This window comes from Cyanistes caeruleus, chromosome 4 (genome assembly GCF_971803275.1).
Source record: "Cyanistes caeruleus chromosome 4, bCyaCae1.hap1.1, whole genome shotgun sequence".
Taxonomy (NCBI): domain Eukaryota; kingdom Metazoa; phylum Chordata; class Aves; order Passeriformes; family Paridae; genus Cyanistes; species Cyanistes caeruleus.
Genome location: NC_141704.1, coordinates 79,855,188 through 79,870,584, shown reverse-complemented (window position 1 = coordinate 79,870,584; position 15,397 = coordinate 79,855,188). Strand labels below are relative to the sequence as shown.

At 41.0% G+C, this 15,397-nt stretch overlaps 1 protein-coding gene across 3 annotated transcripts in view; it reads left to right on the top strand.

The window, feature by feature from the left end:
- The window catches only part of PIK3C2G (phosphatidylinositol-4-phosphate 3-kinase catalytic subunit type 2 gamma), a 250,762-nt gene that overhangs the window by 156,527 nt on the left and 78,838 nt on the right, over positions 1–15,397 (top strand). The window lies entirely within an intron of this gene.

Here is a 15,397-nt window from a genome sequence, read left to right as displayed (position 1 = left end):
CCATTGGTATCTCACCTCTGCAGTGTGTTGCCTGGCTGCTGTTCACTGCTGGCTGTTACTCGAGGGAAAACCTTGTTAAGGAAAAAATTTATAAAGAAATTAAGAAAAAAAAAAAAGTGAAGTGAAGCGTGGGTTTGAAGTGGGAAAAACTGCTGGCAGCATTTGGGAAATTATTATTTGTTTGTAAATTTGATCAAAGCCTCAGTGCTGGAGCAGCTATTGTTTTTCATTTGTCTGTCTTTCAAAGAGCTAGTACAAATTACCTCCACTGACGATTTTAAATGGTGGATACAAATTTGTTATATTCATTCCTTTCTTTCTACTCAGGATTTTTTTCTGGTGCAGGATTTTGGTGGGCAGTAGAAAAATAACATTCTGGCTGAGTGTTTTCTGGCTCAGAAGTGGCTGCAAGCTGTGCAAGCAAAGCACAGTGGAGCAGCTCTGGAGTGGTGCAGGTTGTGTCCTGTGAATAAACAAATGTGGAAATAAAGCCAATATCTGTTGTCAGAATTGGAGGTAGTATAAGATTAATAATAATATAACATAGGAACAAAAATTATTAAGTGACTACTTGAATAGAGTGTGTATGGCATGAACACAGGTGGATGATCCTTTCAAATCAGAACCCTCTCTCTTTCACAAAATGAGATTTCCTTTCTTATCTAATAAGTGGTTTGTAGAGTTCAAATCCTTAGACACAAGGGGTGACCCTTAAATATTTCAGTGTAAACAGCAAAGCCACCTCCAATATATCTCTCAATAAAATCCTGTTTTATGCTTCTTACTCTTGATTTTTCCAGCTTGTGTAGCAAGGCTTATATCCAAGCAGATTAAAAAAAAAAATACTTATTTTTTTTTCCCTTACATAAGTGCTCAGTTTTCATGTTCAGCCTCCCCCAGCAATTGTTCACAGTCTGTCATCCAGTGAAATTGAAATAACTGTTTCCCCAAGGCCTACTTCCACTTCATTCCCAAGCTTCTTCTAGATTCACTTGCAAGTGGGTAGAGGATGTAATGTGCAAAGTAGCGGGATTCTGGCAGCGGAAAGGATTGAAACGGGGAATTCCCTCTACCTGGCTCTGCAAACACTTCTGTCTGTTCTGCTTCAAGATCCCAAATCTTCTCCCAGAAACAGAAGTCTGAGCAGTGTTCACTGCTTTGGGAAAGGAGGAAATTGGTCCTGTGTTTGCACCCAAGGGTGGCACTGATTGAAGCGACACAAAATGCACTTTAGACAGAAAAAGGAGCAGAGAGGGATGACTGAGGGAATAAAGGACAGCAAGAAAAATCTTTTTAGAGGAGCAAGGACTCAGAAAAGGAAGAGGAGAGCAGACATAAGTAGTACTGTAAGTGACATAGATCTGCTGTGTTCTAATAATACTTTTTACCAGCAGTTAAGTTTAGATTCAGGTGACTTCCCAGGAGAACTGGGAGATTTAGGACCAGTTCCATAAAAAAAGCATTATTGCCAAGCATAACCTGTGCCACTACTCTACCCTTCCTGTATAGTGTAATTTTGATTCCTGCATTGCTGTATGTTCCCATGAAGACCCTTCTGCCTGGAAATGTAACCTCTCTGTGCTTCTGCCTCAGTCCAAGTTACTGATTCTAGAAATTGAACAGACATCAAGTCTCCTTTTGGAAAAGCCCCTGGAGACTCGTACTTGATGTTTCCCACAAATCCTGATGCTGACTGAACCTTGCCTGACATAACTTCTCTGAGAACCTGGTGGGCTCAGAGCCAAAGAGTGGTAAATATTCATCTGTTCCTTCAGAGAATGGAGCCCTCACATTTCGTGTGCTGCAAACTCATAAGAGGATTTTGTCCAGGCAGTGCCATAGGCAAAACCCCAAACTATGCTATTCTGTACACAAGGGTAGTTCTGACAGGCACAGTTTAGACAGTGTGAAGAATAATGTGGAGTCTTTGTTACCACCCTAAAATTAATCTATATCATAGGAGTTTTGAAATATTTGCTGTTCCTGTGACGGCTGGGCCCTGGCTTGCTAGAAGTTGCCCTCCAGTTTCTGTGGTTGATGGGACAGAGCAGAGTGACACTCAGAACTTAGAAAAGCAGCTCTTGGCAGACTTATTTGTGTTCCTGGCCAAATGACAGGCCTGCCTGTCACTGGGTCATGTCTTTTGAAACTCCTCTTGTTCTGGGGACCTGTCATCACACAGCACCACTGCTCCTTCCACTGCCCCAGGAGCTCTCTCATCCTGCTGCCAAGGGCAGAGCCTCTGAACAACCACATCCAATATCAGAGCGAGCCCTGGTTAGAGCAGGGGCCAGACCAGGGGACCTGCCGAGGTCCCTCCTTGTGGGAAATGGAAAAATGGGGGAAAAAATGGAAAAAAAGGGGTTCGACCTCACATGGGGCACCACATTGTTGAGGTGAAGAATGAGGGATGGGACCACCATGCTTTGAGATGATTTATTGCTCAAGTAAGCCCAATTAGGTTTCAGTCTCAAAGGTGTGAGATTTAGAGAGGAGCAACAAGTCAGCCATAGCTCAAGGCAGTCACGGGTTTCTTCATCACACAGCAATACAGAACATTTTGGTCCAATAAACAGTTAACATAAAACTTTTTTTTATTTAATAACCTATCACCTTTGCTTCATTTTGCTGCACTGTGTCTGTCTCTTAGCCAATAAGCTGACAGGTCATGTACTCATACACACACCTCTGTTACAGCTTCTAAATCCCTAACCTGCTCTATAAATCACATTATTACAGCTTGAACCTCCAATTATTTTACTTAATATAATTTCTTACTTACTCTAAACATATCGCTCCTTATAACTATAGGAACATAAATTTATAATTTTTTACCTAATGTTTCTGTACCTTTATCATTACATTAACCCAAGCTCTTTCCAAGGCTGCAGATTGAGCCCTTCAGCATCTGTAGAATTTTCCATTTTTCCATTTCCCACACCTCCTGACATCAGTTACCTGCTTCTGTGCATTGCAAATGAATCCTGTGACTGTCTTTGCTTCTTTATTGATTCCATTTCCTCAGTCCCTCCAGTCTCAAGCCACCAGGACAGTCCTTAAATGAGGGCTTACAGAAAGGGTGTTCTCACCTCTGGAAGGATTGGGAATGTTGAGTGTTTTCCAAATAACCAGTTTTGTAGTAGGTGCCATCTCTTGGATGGAGAGTTTACCAACAACTTTCTGTAGGGCTCCACACAGGTCATGTTCAGCTGGGAGAGTGAAACCCACAGAACAGGGATTTGTTATGTTCTAACAAGAGCAAGTGGCACAGAAGTAGGGATGTGCTCTTTCTTCTGTAGCATCTGAAGAAACCAAGCCTAAAGGCAAGCTCAACAAACCCAAAATTATTTAGAAGGGAAAAAAAAAAAGAAATAGCTAGAGGGCCTGAGTTCAACACTGCTTAAATGGAGAGGTTTTTTCTTTTATTCATTTGTTTCAGTCAGTCCTTTTACAATTATATAATGGAAAATATGAAGAAAAAAATTTTAAATAAATACCTTTAAGAGAAATCACCTGATTATTCCATTCTGCCCACGTGACCACTCACATGCTTGTATATAAAGTTTCTGCAGCTATGCAGAAAACATAAAATTCAATGATGATATTATTTGAAATATAGCTTTATAAAAAGCCATAAGTTAGAAGTGACAGCAAATGCTCTTTAGAATAAGAAACCAGTAGTTTTCAATTAGAGTTAAATGAGAAATTATGTTATGTCAGCTGATATTAAATCAGTATAAATGTCTGGATTAGTACAAAATTATCTGATGTCTGGAAAAAAAAAATTAATTTAATGAATTGATATTAATCAGGCTAATTAGCTTTAGTGTGGCAGCTGCCATCTTGGCTAATGAAGAAGGGACTGAACAGGGATTTCCACAATCAAGTTCATTGGCTTGGATTAACTGAAAGAACAGTCCTTCATCATGAGTGTAGTAACATATTATACATTTTTAACTGGAGGAATACCTTGTTTGTACATCAGCAAGGGAAGTGGGGCTCTGTCTGGGAAAAAAGCTCTGCCATTTGCAATATCCTGTGAGCACTGGGCACGGAGAAGGTCAAACAGTAAACAAGATTTCAACATTTCTGTAGCATTTCCTTTGTCAAGTGTGGTATTAAAACCCAGTGTTTATTCTCCTACTTAACCTGCTCCACAGTGTCATTCATGGGGTGTGATGATTTCTATCAGGAGAAGCACTTTAATCAAATTAAACTTTTCTAATAGGCACCAGCTTTCACAGAGCTCTCAGATCTCATGTATGTGCTTTTGTGGATAGGGCAGTTTATCAAACATTTTATCAAAGTGGCTTGAAGCAGCCACGGTGGCAAATATCCCTGAACTGTCAGTGCTTTGTTGTGTGTGTCTCTCAGAAGGACATTGCTTGGTCATGGCATGAAAATGGAGCCTCATTTGCAGGATAACCCATTTTAAATCTTTTTTTGCATCAATTCAAAGCTGACACGTGCTGTCTTCAGCTCTTGCCTAGCTTTGTTATTAGGAGTTTTCAGACCAGCAATTTAAAGGTCATTTTAATCTGCCTGTCTCACCCATGGCTGCCACCCCATGAGTATTGCTGGTAGGAAAAACGTGGCACTTAGCCTTATCAATTTTTGGTCTGTCAGCAGAGGGCACATCTTTGGAGAAATGTGGCTGATTCAGGGGTGTCCACAGAGCATGTATGTGGTGGGAGAGGAAAGATGGGAGTCCTGAATCTCAGTCCTCTATCCAGCTGCATCCTCACATGGACTGAGCACAAGGACAGCACTGAGAAAGATGCCAACAGCAGAGCCAGGGAGCTTCAAAGTCCCAGGAGCATTCTGTGTCAGATGGCTGATCTATATTTATTCTGCCAATGCAGTGACTGCCCCTGGAGAGTTTGCTCCAGTCTTTACCTGACTCAGGACATATGGAAATATGACATCTGCTTGCTGCAATAATATTTCCACAAATGTGATTGTGAATCTTGGAACCGGACCTGGACTTTTTATTTCAACAATGGAATCTTAATTCTGTTTTCTTATGAGCAAAAAAAAAATGCCTGGGGCTGTTATTTTCTCCCATATGATTGAAAGATGCTGGTGAGATGGGTTCCCACATGGGAAGGAGGTGGCAATGTTATTAAAAAGACCTTCTTGCCATGGCATTTACCTCTGGCATAAGAGCAGCTTAGAAACTAACACAGCATTCTGTGGAGAGCCTGTGAGAAATAAATCTCTCCTCTTTTGAAAAGCAAAACAGAAGCGCAGAGAAATAAAATAATTTTGCCAAGGTTACCTATCAAGTAAAATTCAGGATGGATTTTCATTCTTATATCTGTCTTATATTCTTCTGACATGAAAAATCTATGGATTTTCACCCCAAGGTTAAAATTCAGTTTGATCTGAAGGGGCTGATGTAAGATTTCCTTGGTAAAAGCTTAAGAAGCAGCACCTTCTTGCTTAGGGGTTCATTAAAAAGGATTTTACTTTACTCAAAAGTTTATTCAGATCTGGTCCCACAGCTGAACATGTCTCAGCAGAGCTGAGACAGACTTTTAAACCAAGATGAAACTCTATGTGTATTCCCAGCAATGAAAGAGCAACAAGGTGTCTGAAGTGAGAGATTAATTTCAGCAAGACTCCGCAAACCAAGCCAACCCAATTTCATGTAGGTCTCTGCCTCATTTTCCTACTGTGCCTGCCCTCCAGCTCTTCTGTTTTCCATGGTAACTAGGCCAGCTGTCGACTAGGAAAATACCCTTGGGCCATCTAAAAAAGAAAGGTTTTCTCTTACTAATATCTTACAGCAAGCTTTCCCTGCTACATGGGCTTAACTTCAAATTCCCACTTCTCTATTTACAAAGCCAGTATTTGGTGGCAATAAAGCAGTGAAAAGAAAGGGAAATCAGAACCAGACCAGTATTTAAAAAGGAGAAATCTAAAGTTATTTCCATCTCTGCTCTGCTGTCCTACCTTTGCAAGAGACACTATTGCTGTGTATCACGTGGAACAAAAAATTAATAAAGGACGAGAAAAAAGGAGGAAATATAAAACCAGAAAGGAAGAAATGAAACAGGCATAGAAAAGGTATGAAGATAAAATATTCTTCTTCACCATGTAAATGCTTGTTCTTCTTTCCTGCCACCATCTTTCATGGTCTCCTTGCTTTTAATGAAATTAAAACATGGGAGCTATCATCTTATTTGAAGAAGATTGCGAAGTAGCCTTATGCATAAGGAGAGCTGTAGTATAAAGAGATTTCTCCTTTAAAGGAATCAGAATCATGAAAAGATGAAAAAGTGTGATCTGGACTCTAAAGCCTCCCCCATTGAAAAGGCTGGTTTTCTCTCTCCTCTTCCCTGAAAACAAATGAGGTTTTTTTGAAGCATAAGAGACCACATGTCCTCATGATGCCACTTCATGTGAGCCGTGAAAGTTGTCTCCAGTCATCCTATTGACAAAGTCACCCAGGCAGAGGCTCAGAGCTTACAGAGCACTGTGATGCCATGGTCTGATCCCTGCATCCTTTGTTGTTGTGCAGCACTGAGCTGCCACGCTGCAAATTGACACAAAAAGGAGGCTCGACATCTCGCAGAAAGCGCGCTCTGTCAGATATGAGAGGTCTACTGCAAACAGCATTTTGCAGTCTTGTAATTACACTGGGGTACCAGGATTGCTGAAGCACTTAGAGTACCTGCTGAGGCTCATTTTTCCTCCCTGTCCCTGTTAGGCACTGATCTGAATGAAGTTCCCTTTGATAGATATTGGGAAAATAAGATAAGCTGGTCTGCGAGCTACAGCGGCGATGAAAGATCCAGAAGACAGACATGTCAGGAAATAATGTGGAATCAGTTCTCGTTGTATCTGTACTAGCTGTGCTTAAAACACAGCAGATCTACAGACAGGTTCTTCCAGAGAGGTAGAAGGGATGCTGCCTTAAAAGAAACATTAACTCCTCATGTGTTTGAAACATATCAAATCTCACACATCCTTCTGCTGCTGTTGACACTTGAGCACCTTGTCTCTAAAAATCTGAGACTCTACTTGAAAGATAACAGCTTTGAATGTAGACATTGTTAAACAAAGCAAATTCTTGTAACTGAGTGCAGAACAAATAGGAAAATTAACAGCTCTGCAGAACACATTCTTTTGAATGTCATAATATTTGAAAAACAATGTCAGGGTCTTATCCTATCCACTCCCTAAACCAAACTCCTTCTTTCCCATGCCCAGAGTCATAAAAAAAAAGGAATCTGAAAACTCTAGGATTATAAAGAACTGGCTTGGAATATATGAATAAAATCTGGAACTGCTCCTATTATGAGCAGCCAAGGGCCTTAATGACCTTGTAGAAAGATAATTTCAGCTCTCCCCCTGAAGCTATTTCTGAGTTAGTATATTAATGTCATGGTTTAACCCCAGATGGCAAGCAAGCCCCACACAGCCACTGACTCACTGTCCCCTGCGGTGGGATGGGCAGAGAAATCAGAAAAGTGTGAAAATTCATGGTCTGAGATAAAGACAGTTGAACAGGTAAAACAAAAGCTGTTGCACATAGACAACTTGGAAAGAGGAATTAATTCATCACACCCCATGGGTTGGCAGGTGTTCAATCATCCACAGGAGAGCAGGGCCCCATCACACATTGGTGGCTTGGGAAGACAAACACCATCACCCCAAATTTTCCACCTTCCTCCTTCTTCCCCATCATTATTTGGTGAGCATGATCCATATGGGACATCCCTTTGGTCAGCTGAGGTCAGCTGTGTCCCTTCCCAACTCTTTGTGCACCCCCAGCCCACTTACCTGTGGGTTGGGGTGAGGAGCAGAAAAGGCTTTGGCTCTTCAAATCCTGCTCAGTAATAACTAAAACACCTGAAGTATCAGCTGTTTCCAGCACTAATCCAAAATGCAGCCCCATATGAGCTACTGGGAAAAAAATGAGCTCTACCCCAGAAAAAAACAGCACAACTAAAAAAAAATAAAACAAACAACAACAAAAACACAAAAACCCAAACAGTAAAAAAAAAAAAACCACAAAAAAAACCCCAAAAAACAATAAAACCCCAACAATTAACCAACAATCAAAGTTACCAAAGTACTGTGCTGTAGCTCATTTAATTCTGCATCTTTGTGTACATTTGGATTGCCCAGCTCATGCAGAACCATACAGAACTAGTTTTGTGTCTTACATTGTGTTTTTCAGTGCCATGAGGGATTTTTTTTTCTGTTCAGCTGTGAAGCTAATGGGAACCACAGATGCTATCCAAAGCCATTTTGATAGACATAAACTACCCAAACAATAGACAGTTGAAGAAAAACATTTTCAGTTTCTCCTCAGTGTATTGCTGTGATAATTGTGGCCTAAATTCAGAAACAGTACAAAGCTTTGCAAGTCCATTGGCTCTCATGGACTACCGCAATCTGAATTAATTTTGCATTTTATTTATATAGTTGGAAAGTAGAGTAGCTTAGTCACCTCTTGTATTCTATTAATTGCTGGCATGTTGGAGAGCATCCCAATAAAGCCATTGGGTCTGCTTATTTTAGTGCTGATTATCCCATCTAATCCCATTCACTGCCAGCTCCCAGTGCACTTACCCACTGGGAAGAGCACAACAATTTCTGTTATGCCTGGAATGAATGGCTCATTTCAGTTCCTGTGCATGAATTTACTCTGAACTCTCGCAGTGACAGATTGTTGGACAGTTTCAGGCTTGCTGATGCTGGTGTAAGATACTGCATGGGATTCTGACAGCAATACGTCATTTGTTCCAAGGAGAAAATCTGCAGTTCTGGGAAAAGCGCAGACGGGGACGTTCTCAGTCACGTGAAGAAGGCACTGGCAAAGATGGAACCAGACTTTTCAAAATTAATGCCAGACTTGAGTGCCAAGTTTCACATAGAATGGAAAAGAATACTGTCCAACTGAAAATGTCTGTGAAGGTTTTAAATACAATACCTTCGTTAAACAATATTCTTTTTTTCTTATTTCCAAACGCAGTTTCTGGAAAGGAGTTTTAATCATTCTCTTTAAGGAGGCAGTGGTGGTACTTCTTTTATTAATATTCAAAACCAGTCAGACCTACAGTTGCAAGTCTGAGCTTAAGTCACCCTCAGTATTTAATGACACTTCAGGGTGAAGGCTTTTCATTTCTGTAGCTTTGGACTGATGTTTTATTAGGGTGGGATACTTGGTGGACCCTGCTCAGAGATTCTGAAGTAACCCAAGGTTAGTACTGCTGTACACAGGTGCATTTGGAAACTCCCACTAAATTTCATTGTTTGTGTTCTGCTGGAGGTATCTTTTTTTTTTTGTTTGTGAGACTGTGTTAATAAATTTCTGCTTTCAGATCCCGCCCAATCCAGAGAAGCAGACTGAAAAAAGACACACTTTGCTAACAATTTTTTTATTTTAATTTTTTTCCACCAGCTGGAGCAGAAAGAGACGGACACTGTTAGCACTGCTTTTTACCAGATAATAATTGTAGCACTTATATTGATGTTATCATATTCATTCAACAAATTGGAGAAGATCTTAGGAGGATGATTGTTTCTTGCTTAAACCTTAGACCAAGCAGCATCTATCTCTGGGAGTGGTAGTGCTACCTTTGCACCATTATACTTTCTGATTAATTCTTGATACTGTTCATTTTCAAGGTTCATTTCATTTCTGTTTCACTTTCAAGCTCTTTCTCCTCCAGCCATGACCGGTTTTATCTGGGATTCATTTTCTTAATGCAAAGTGTGTGCAGCTAACTATATTACATATCAAATAAAACATTTTTCTGCTAGGCAAACTCAGCAGGGTTTGGCATTTTCCCTGCAATAGTGAAGCATAGCCTTTGTTTTCACCGACCTGGTGATTTTTTTGTGAGTCAGCAGGACACACATTCCACAGTTCAGGCGTTCAGTGGGAGTGGGAGGAGCTGCCTTGATTGAATCTACTGAATCCAGTGATTTGTCTGAATGCAGATTGTGTTGTGCTGCTCATAAAGAACTTTGAGAGGTTAGGAAATAAAGGCAATGTTGTATTTCTCAAGCCTAACCCCCATACTTTATACGTCTGCGACAACATTTTGCTGTCAAAGGGAGATCAACATGCTAGACTTCTGCTCTGTGTTACTAAAAGAAATCAGAAAAACAAAAGCAAATTAATCAATGTGGTGTGTTAAAACAAAATTTCACTTTAAGCAGAGTTATTTTCTGTTCAAGGGTAATGCTTTGAGAAATGAGTCTGTAAAAGCATCTCTGTTTTATGAGAAGCAGCATGTGGAACTGGCTGCAGGTTTCTCATGTGAGAGGAGTGAAGAGCCAAAAGTGGACAGGTGCTTCCAGCAACAGAACAGCTGCTGTTTCTTCATCTTGGAGACTTGTTGGTTACAAAGATTCAGACAAAATGTACCACACTTCACTCAGTCTACTCTTGCTCTAGAATAGAAATAAAGATGAAAGATCAGAAGATGAAGCAGAGCTTTGCCTTTTGTGCCTCTCCCTTTCTGCTGGCTTTGTACTTGGTCAAAGAAAGGGAGAGCAAAAGGAAGTTCAGTCTTCATCCTTCCAGTCAAGTTGATGTCCTTGCTCCGTGTTTCTGTAAATCTATGGAAAATTCTTGGTAGTCCAGTCACTTGGGGGAATTTCAATGTCTCTTCCATCCTTTTTGTACAGTAATTTCTGCCTAATTGACTCTGCTCCCCATTTTCCCCTGCAGAAATTGCATCGTTCTCAACCTGCCAGGTACTTTGTGCTTCTCACCTGTTAGTTTGTTTTTACATCTGCTATTTTGTTGCCTGCAATGGATCTACCCACAACGGTGCTGCTGTTTTATGTGTTTCTGTTTGCCTTTCTTTGATTTCTTGTGCATAAATCACACCTTGCTAGAGTTTGGGGCTGGTTTTCCAGTGTACCAGTGGGGAAATAAAAAGCAAGGAGAGGTTTTACTTGCAACTGAGTAATTAATTAATAGCAGCAGTTGCCTGTTCATCCTCATGACCTGTCACAGGGTAGATGGAGTTCTTAATCTTCAGCTGTACATTTTTGTCATCTCTGTCATCCAAGTGTCTCTGGGGAGCTTGCACTGAGACTTAAGGAGCTGCAAAGCCTGAGTGAAGTCCTACAGGCAAACCAGCCCTGTTACTTATCCTCCTGTTTAAGAATGCAAACAGTAAAATGTTTTCTTCAAGGAGTGGAAAATGAAAACAGTTAAAAGCTTCAGGCGTGTGCCACAGCTCCGTGGCACTATAAAGCACAAAGGACAGATTAGGAGTTTTGCAGGATGTTTAAGGATAATCAAGACAGATGGCAACCTCAGACACAGAAGCTGTACAGTGGTAGAGAATTGTTTCTGTGTGCTAATCTTTGATACAAAGGGCTGTGGAGAATAATTTTAAAGCGATTTTTGCCATAATGAGCAGCAGTCTTGTACCACTGTTTTCCTCTTCTGTGATTTGTCCTGCCTCCAGCCTAGCAAAGAAGAAAACAAACATGAAATGCACCTTCAGAACAAAGCATATTGACTTCCTTGGTCAGGTTTACCAAAGACTGACCAACAACAGAAGGTACCTCAACATTCACAACCCTAAGGCACCTTGTTTTCATGGTGTGTCTCTGAATTCAAAAAACCTTTCGCAGAGTGTCCAGAGTTTGTGCTGGTTGGTGCCACTTTTGTGTAATAAATCCCAGAAGTGCACTTGGAAACAAATTAACCAGGGTCACTATCCTGACATCATCTCTAAACAACCCAGTCAAACTGCCTTGCTCCTTTGGAACAGGTAGGTGCTAAACCTGCAATAAGATACTGCAAATCCTGGCCTTTTCTTCTTGGGCTTGGTTTGGTTTTTTTTTGGTGCAATGTGGTTTGACAGGCTACCTGTGAGCTAATCTGTCCTGTCAGACATTGCTCTCTGGTTCACCCTGCTCCCCTTTCTGAAGGAGACAAGGAACAGATGTTCAAGCAGCAGAGTTGTCTGAGCCACCTCACTCCTTCATTTGTCTGCCAAATCCTGCTCAGAGAGCAGACTGTGTCAGCTTCCCTGTCTTCCAGCACCACAGAGGGAGAACGAGGCCAGCCCACCTGTTTTTCCACCAAGACCCATCCAATCTCCTTCCCTTTTTTTTTCCCTCTTTTTTAATTTTTTTTTTTTTTTCCTTAATTACCCTTTTCTCTATAGCTGCTGGTTTAGCCCTGGTTCTCCTCCTCTGACACAGCAGCCTGACTCAATTCCACCTTCCTTTCTTCTCTGTGGCAAAAATCTCTCAGTCCTCTTGCATTTCTACACGCAGAACACACACACAAGCCTGCAGCTGCCTGGAAATGGGGCTGGAGCCACCTTAGGCATGGAGCAGGAGGGTGCAGAAAAGAGGAGAAGCAGCTTGCAGAAGGCAGAGGCATCTTTCAAGGCACCCCTGTACCTGACTTAGATTTCAGGTCAACTTCCTTCCATACTATTTCACAAAAGTGACCTGGGGACAGGATCTGAGTTCACCAGGCCTTGCTGAGAATGAGGGTGTTTGTCCCAAATCAGAGAACCTGAAGAGTAAGGAATTCTCTCTGTTGTTAGGAGCAGGATGCTCCATCTAGGCCTGGGATAAAGAAAGGTTTTTATACTGAGTTCTGTCTTGCAGAATCCTGTGAAAATTATCAGGAAAAAACAACTTCACACCCTTCTTTACTGGCAGCCTTGGGCTTAAATCATACCAGTTTTGTCTTCCTCTGTCACAGCTAGGCATCTTGCTATAACTTGAAAATTTCATCAGCATCTTGAGCAGTTCTCCCTCCCGCAACTTCAGACGCTGCAGATTTTCCTGTCTCCACTGAGTTCTTACCATGGCAGTGTGGACATGATTTTCTGAGCCTGAGAGAGTTTCAGCCTGTCAGTGGCTGATGTGTTTCCCAAGGGAAAGTCTTTTGGGAGGCTTTTCCCTGTCAAGGACTGTTTTTCTGTAAATAGGTTTTGGTTCTCAAAACAACATCGCACAGATGTTCTGAATGTGTTTTTCTCTTGTCCCACCAATGGGGATGAGAGAGGTGGTGTTCCTTGTACAAATCAGGTTAACCTTTATCAGAACACCTTATAAAAAGGGTTAAAAACCCCAAAATAAAGGCTTTTGCCTCTTTGGAAATAAATCTGCTGCTGCTGTGATATTGAACCCTCCTTCCTACTTTGTGTCCTGTAGCGACAAGGCGGGGTGAAGACGTGTGTGCCAGCAAGCTGGGAAGACAGAACTGCAACAACATATTGGTTCAGGTGCTGAATAAACATTTCAGGAAAGCCTACAATGAGTCCTCACATTAAAAACTGTCCTTTTCCTCCTCTTTGGGAGCACTTTTATAAAATGGGCCACATGTGAGAGGATTCCATACATCCTCTCTGTCCTCGTATACACCTCATGCATAAGCTCTCTGAATCTGGCCCATAATCCTTTCTCAGAAAGGAAAAAGAAATTGTTGTATCATATGTGTGTATATAAGCTTATTTTCTGTAAATAATCAGCCACAAGAATAATCAAAAAATGGATCTTCTGCGTTGATCTGTGTTATGCAGGGAGTAGCTCTGTTTAAAATAGTAAACCATTTTGGTTTTGCTATTTTGCTCCCTGGATGTGAAATCCTAAGCCTTTCATTTTAGGGAAATAAAAGCTGGTTTAATGTTCTCTATATCTGAGAGGATTAAAGGGCCATCTCAAACATGAAGAGGCAGCCTTTATGGATTCCCTAAATATGTACTACTAAAAATGGAGTAGGTGAATGAATATGATTTAGATAGTCAGGAGCTGATTCCAATGCAAGCCTTAGTGCAGACTAGGCTGTGCACTAGCATTTGATGTCCAGCTCAAAACAGATATCACAGTGAGAGTTTAGGTGTGTTTGTGTTTGCAGGAGAGAAGTGGAAAAGTTCAATCTGACTGAGTGCTGAGAAAAATGCACTGTTTGTGTGGACTGAGGTTGGGCTGGGCTTTGCTTTGATAGACTGTAATTCCTGCCCACATGACGATTTGGACTGTACCAGTGATGCTTTTATTTAAAAAATAATCACCAAGCTTCTTCTTCCTGACTTGCTGTTGAAGTGGACTATGTCTTTATTTTAAATGGTCTTTTTTTGCCCACAGCTGAGCTAAAAGGCAGCTGCAGAGTGTGATGCAGTGCCCTAAACACAGGGAACATATACAGCACAGGGAATCTGAGACATCTGCATGGGAGTGGAACATGTGAGATGTTGCCTCTAGCGGACCCATGCCTTTCCAAGGCAGCAGCTGGAGGAAGTGGATTTCCTAGGATATCTAAAATGGCATGAGCTATTGACATTTAAGCAGATCAATCCCATCCTATGGAATCTTGGACTTTGAAATATGAAAGAATATGTTTATCCACTGCCATGTGTACATGTGCTCTCAGCCTTCCTCAGTTTGTGAAAGGTTCAGGGTAAGAACAGCAGCCTCTGTGTGCTGAGGTTTGCCTTCCACCAGGCATTGCAATGACAACTTGTATTTCCTTTGGATCCAAAAAGTAATTATTTGTTTTTGCTAGTCTACAGGGAAAAAAAAAAAAAAAAAAGTAATTTCAGACTTCTCCAGAGAGTGTTGATGATAAACTTCTCATATCGCTCCCCTTTCATGTCTAGGCATTTCTGATAGAAACACCACTCATTCTTTAAGGATTTTCAAATCCTCAGATGTTCAGAGGTTTTGTATAACTGGAAAGGCTTTTCAGAAACCAGTAGGTGATATTGTTATGCCTTGAGTTTTACAGGAAAAGAGGACCTGGAAAAATCATTGTTTTATAAAAGATCCTTCATCACCAAAAGAGGCATGTGCTGCAGTAGCAGTACTGCAATGCCTTATATATCATTTGAAGGAGTTGAAGTGTCTATAGGAACTAAAGTTTCTCACCCTTAAATATCAGTGCATCAAATAATTTCTTGTTCTTGCTTTTTTGCTGTGTGACATATTCATATGTGACATATTCATTCATGTGATGTGCCTTGAAAGTCAGGGGTTTCTCTGATTTCTGTCCTGTGAAAAGTAGCATTATTTTTTAGGTCAGGGGAGCTGCATTAAGATTCAGACATTTATAAGGAATTCAAGGTTTGAGATGTTCTTAAGGATGAAGCTGTGAGGGGGAAGAGTTCACACAAAAGCAAAGAGCAGTTCACCATCAGAGGGAAATCCCAGGGGATGGGCAGGATGTTAACAGCAATACAGGGCTGGTGATTCCATCTACACTCAATAAATCAAACAGTGTACAAAACCTCTGGCCAGCATAAGGAAAAAATTTCCCAATGATCAATTTGATTAACTAAAAAAAACCCTCTAAACTCCCCAGCTTTCCTGACCTAAATAAATTTGTAATTAGAGAAGACTGAACGATGATTATTATTAAAAAGAGTATGGGTTTGGTTTTATTTCTGACTTTTAT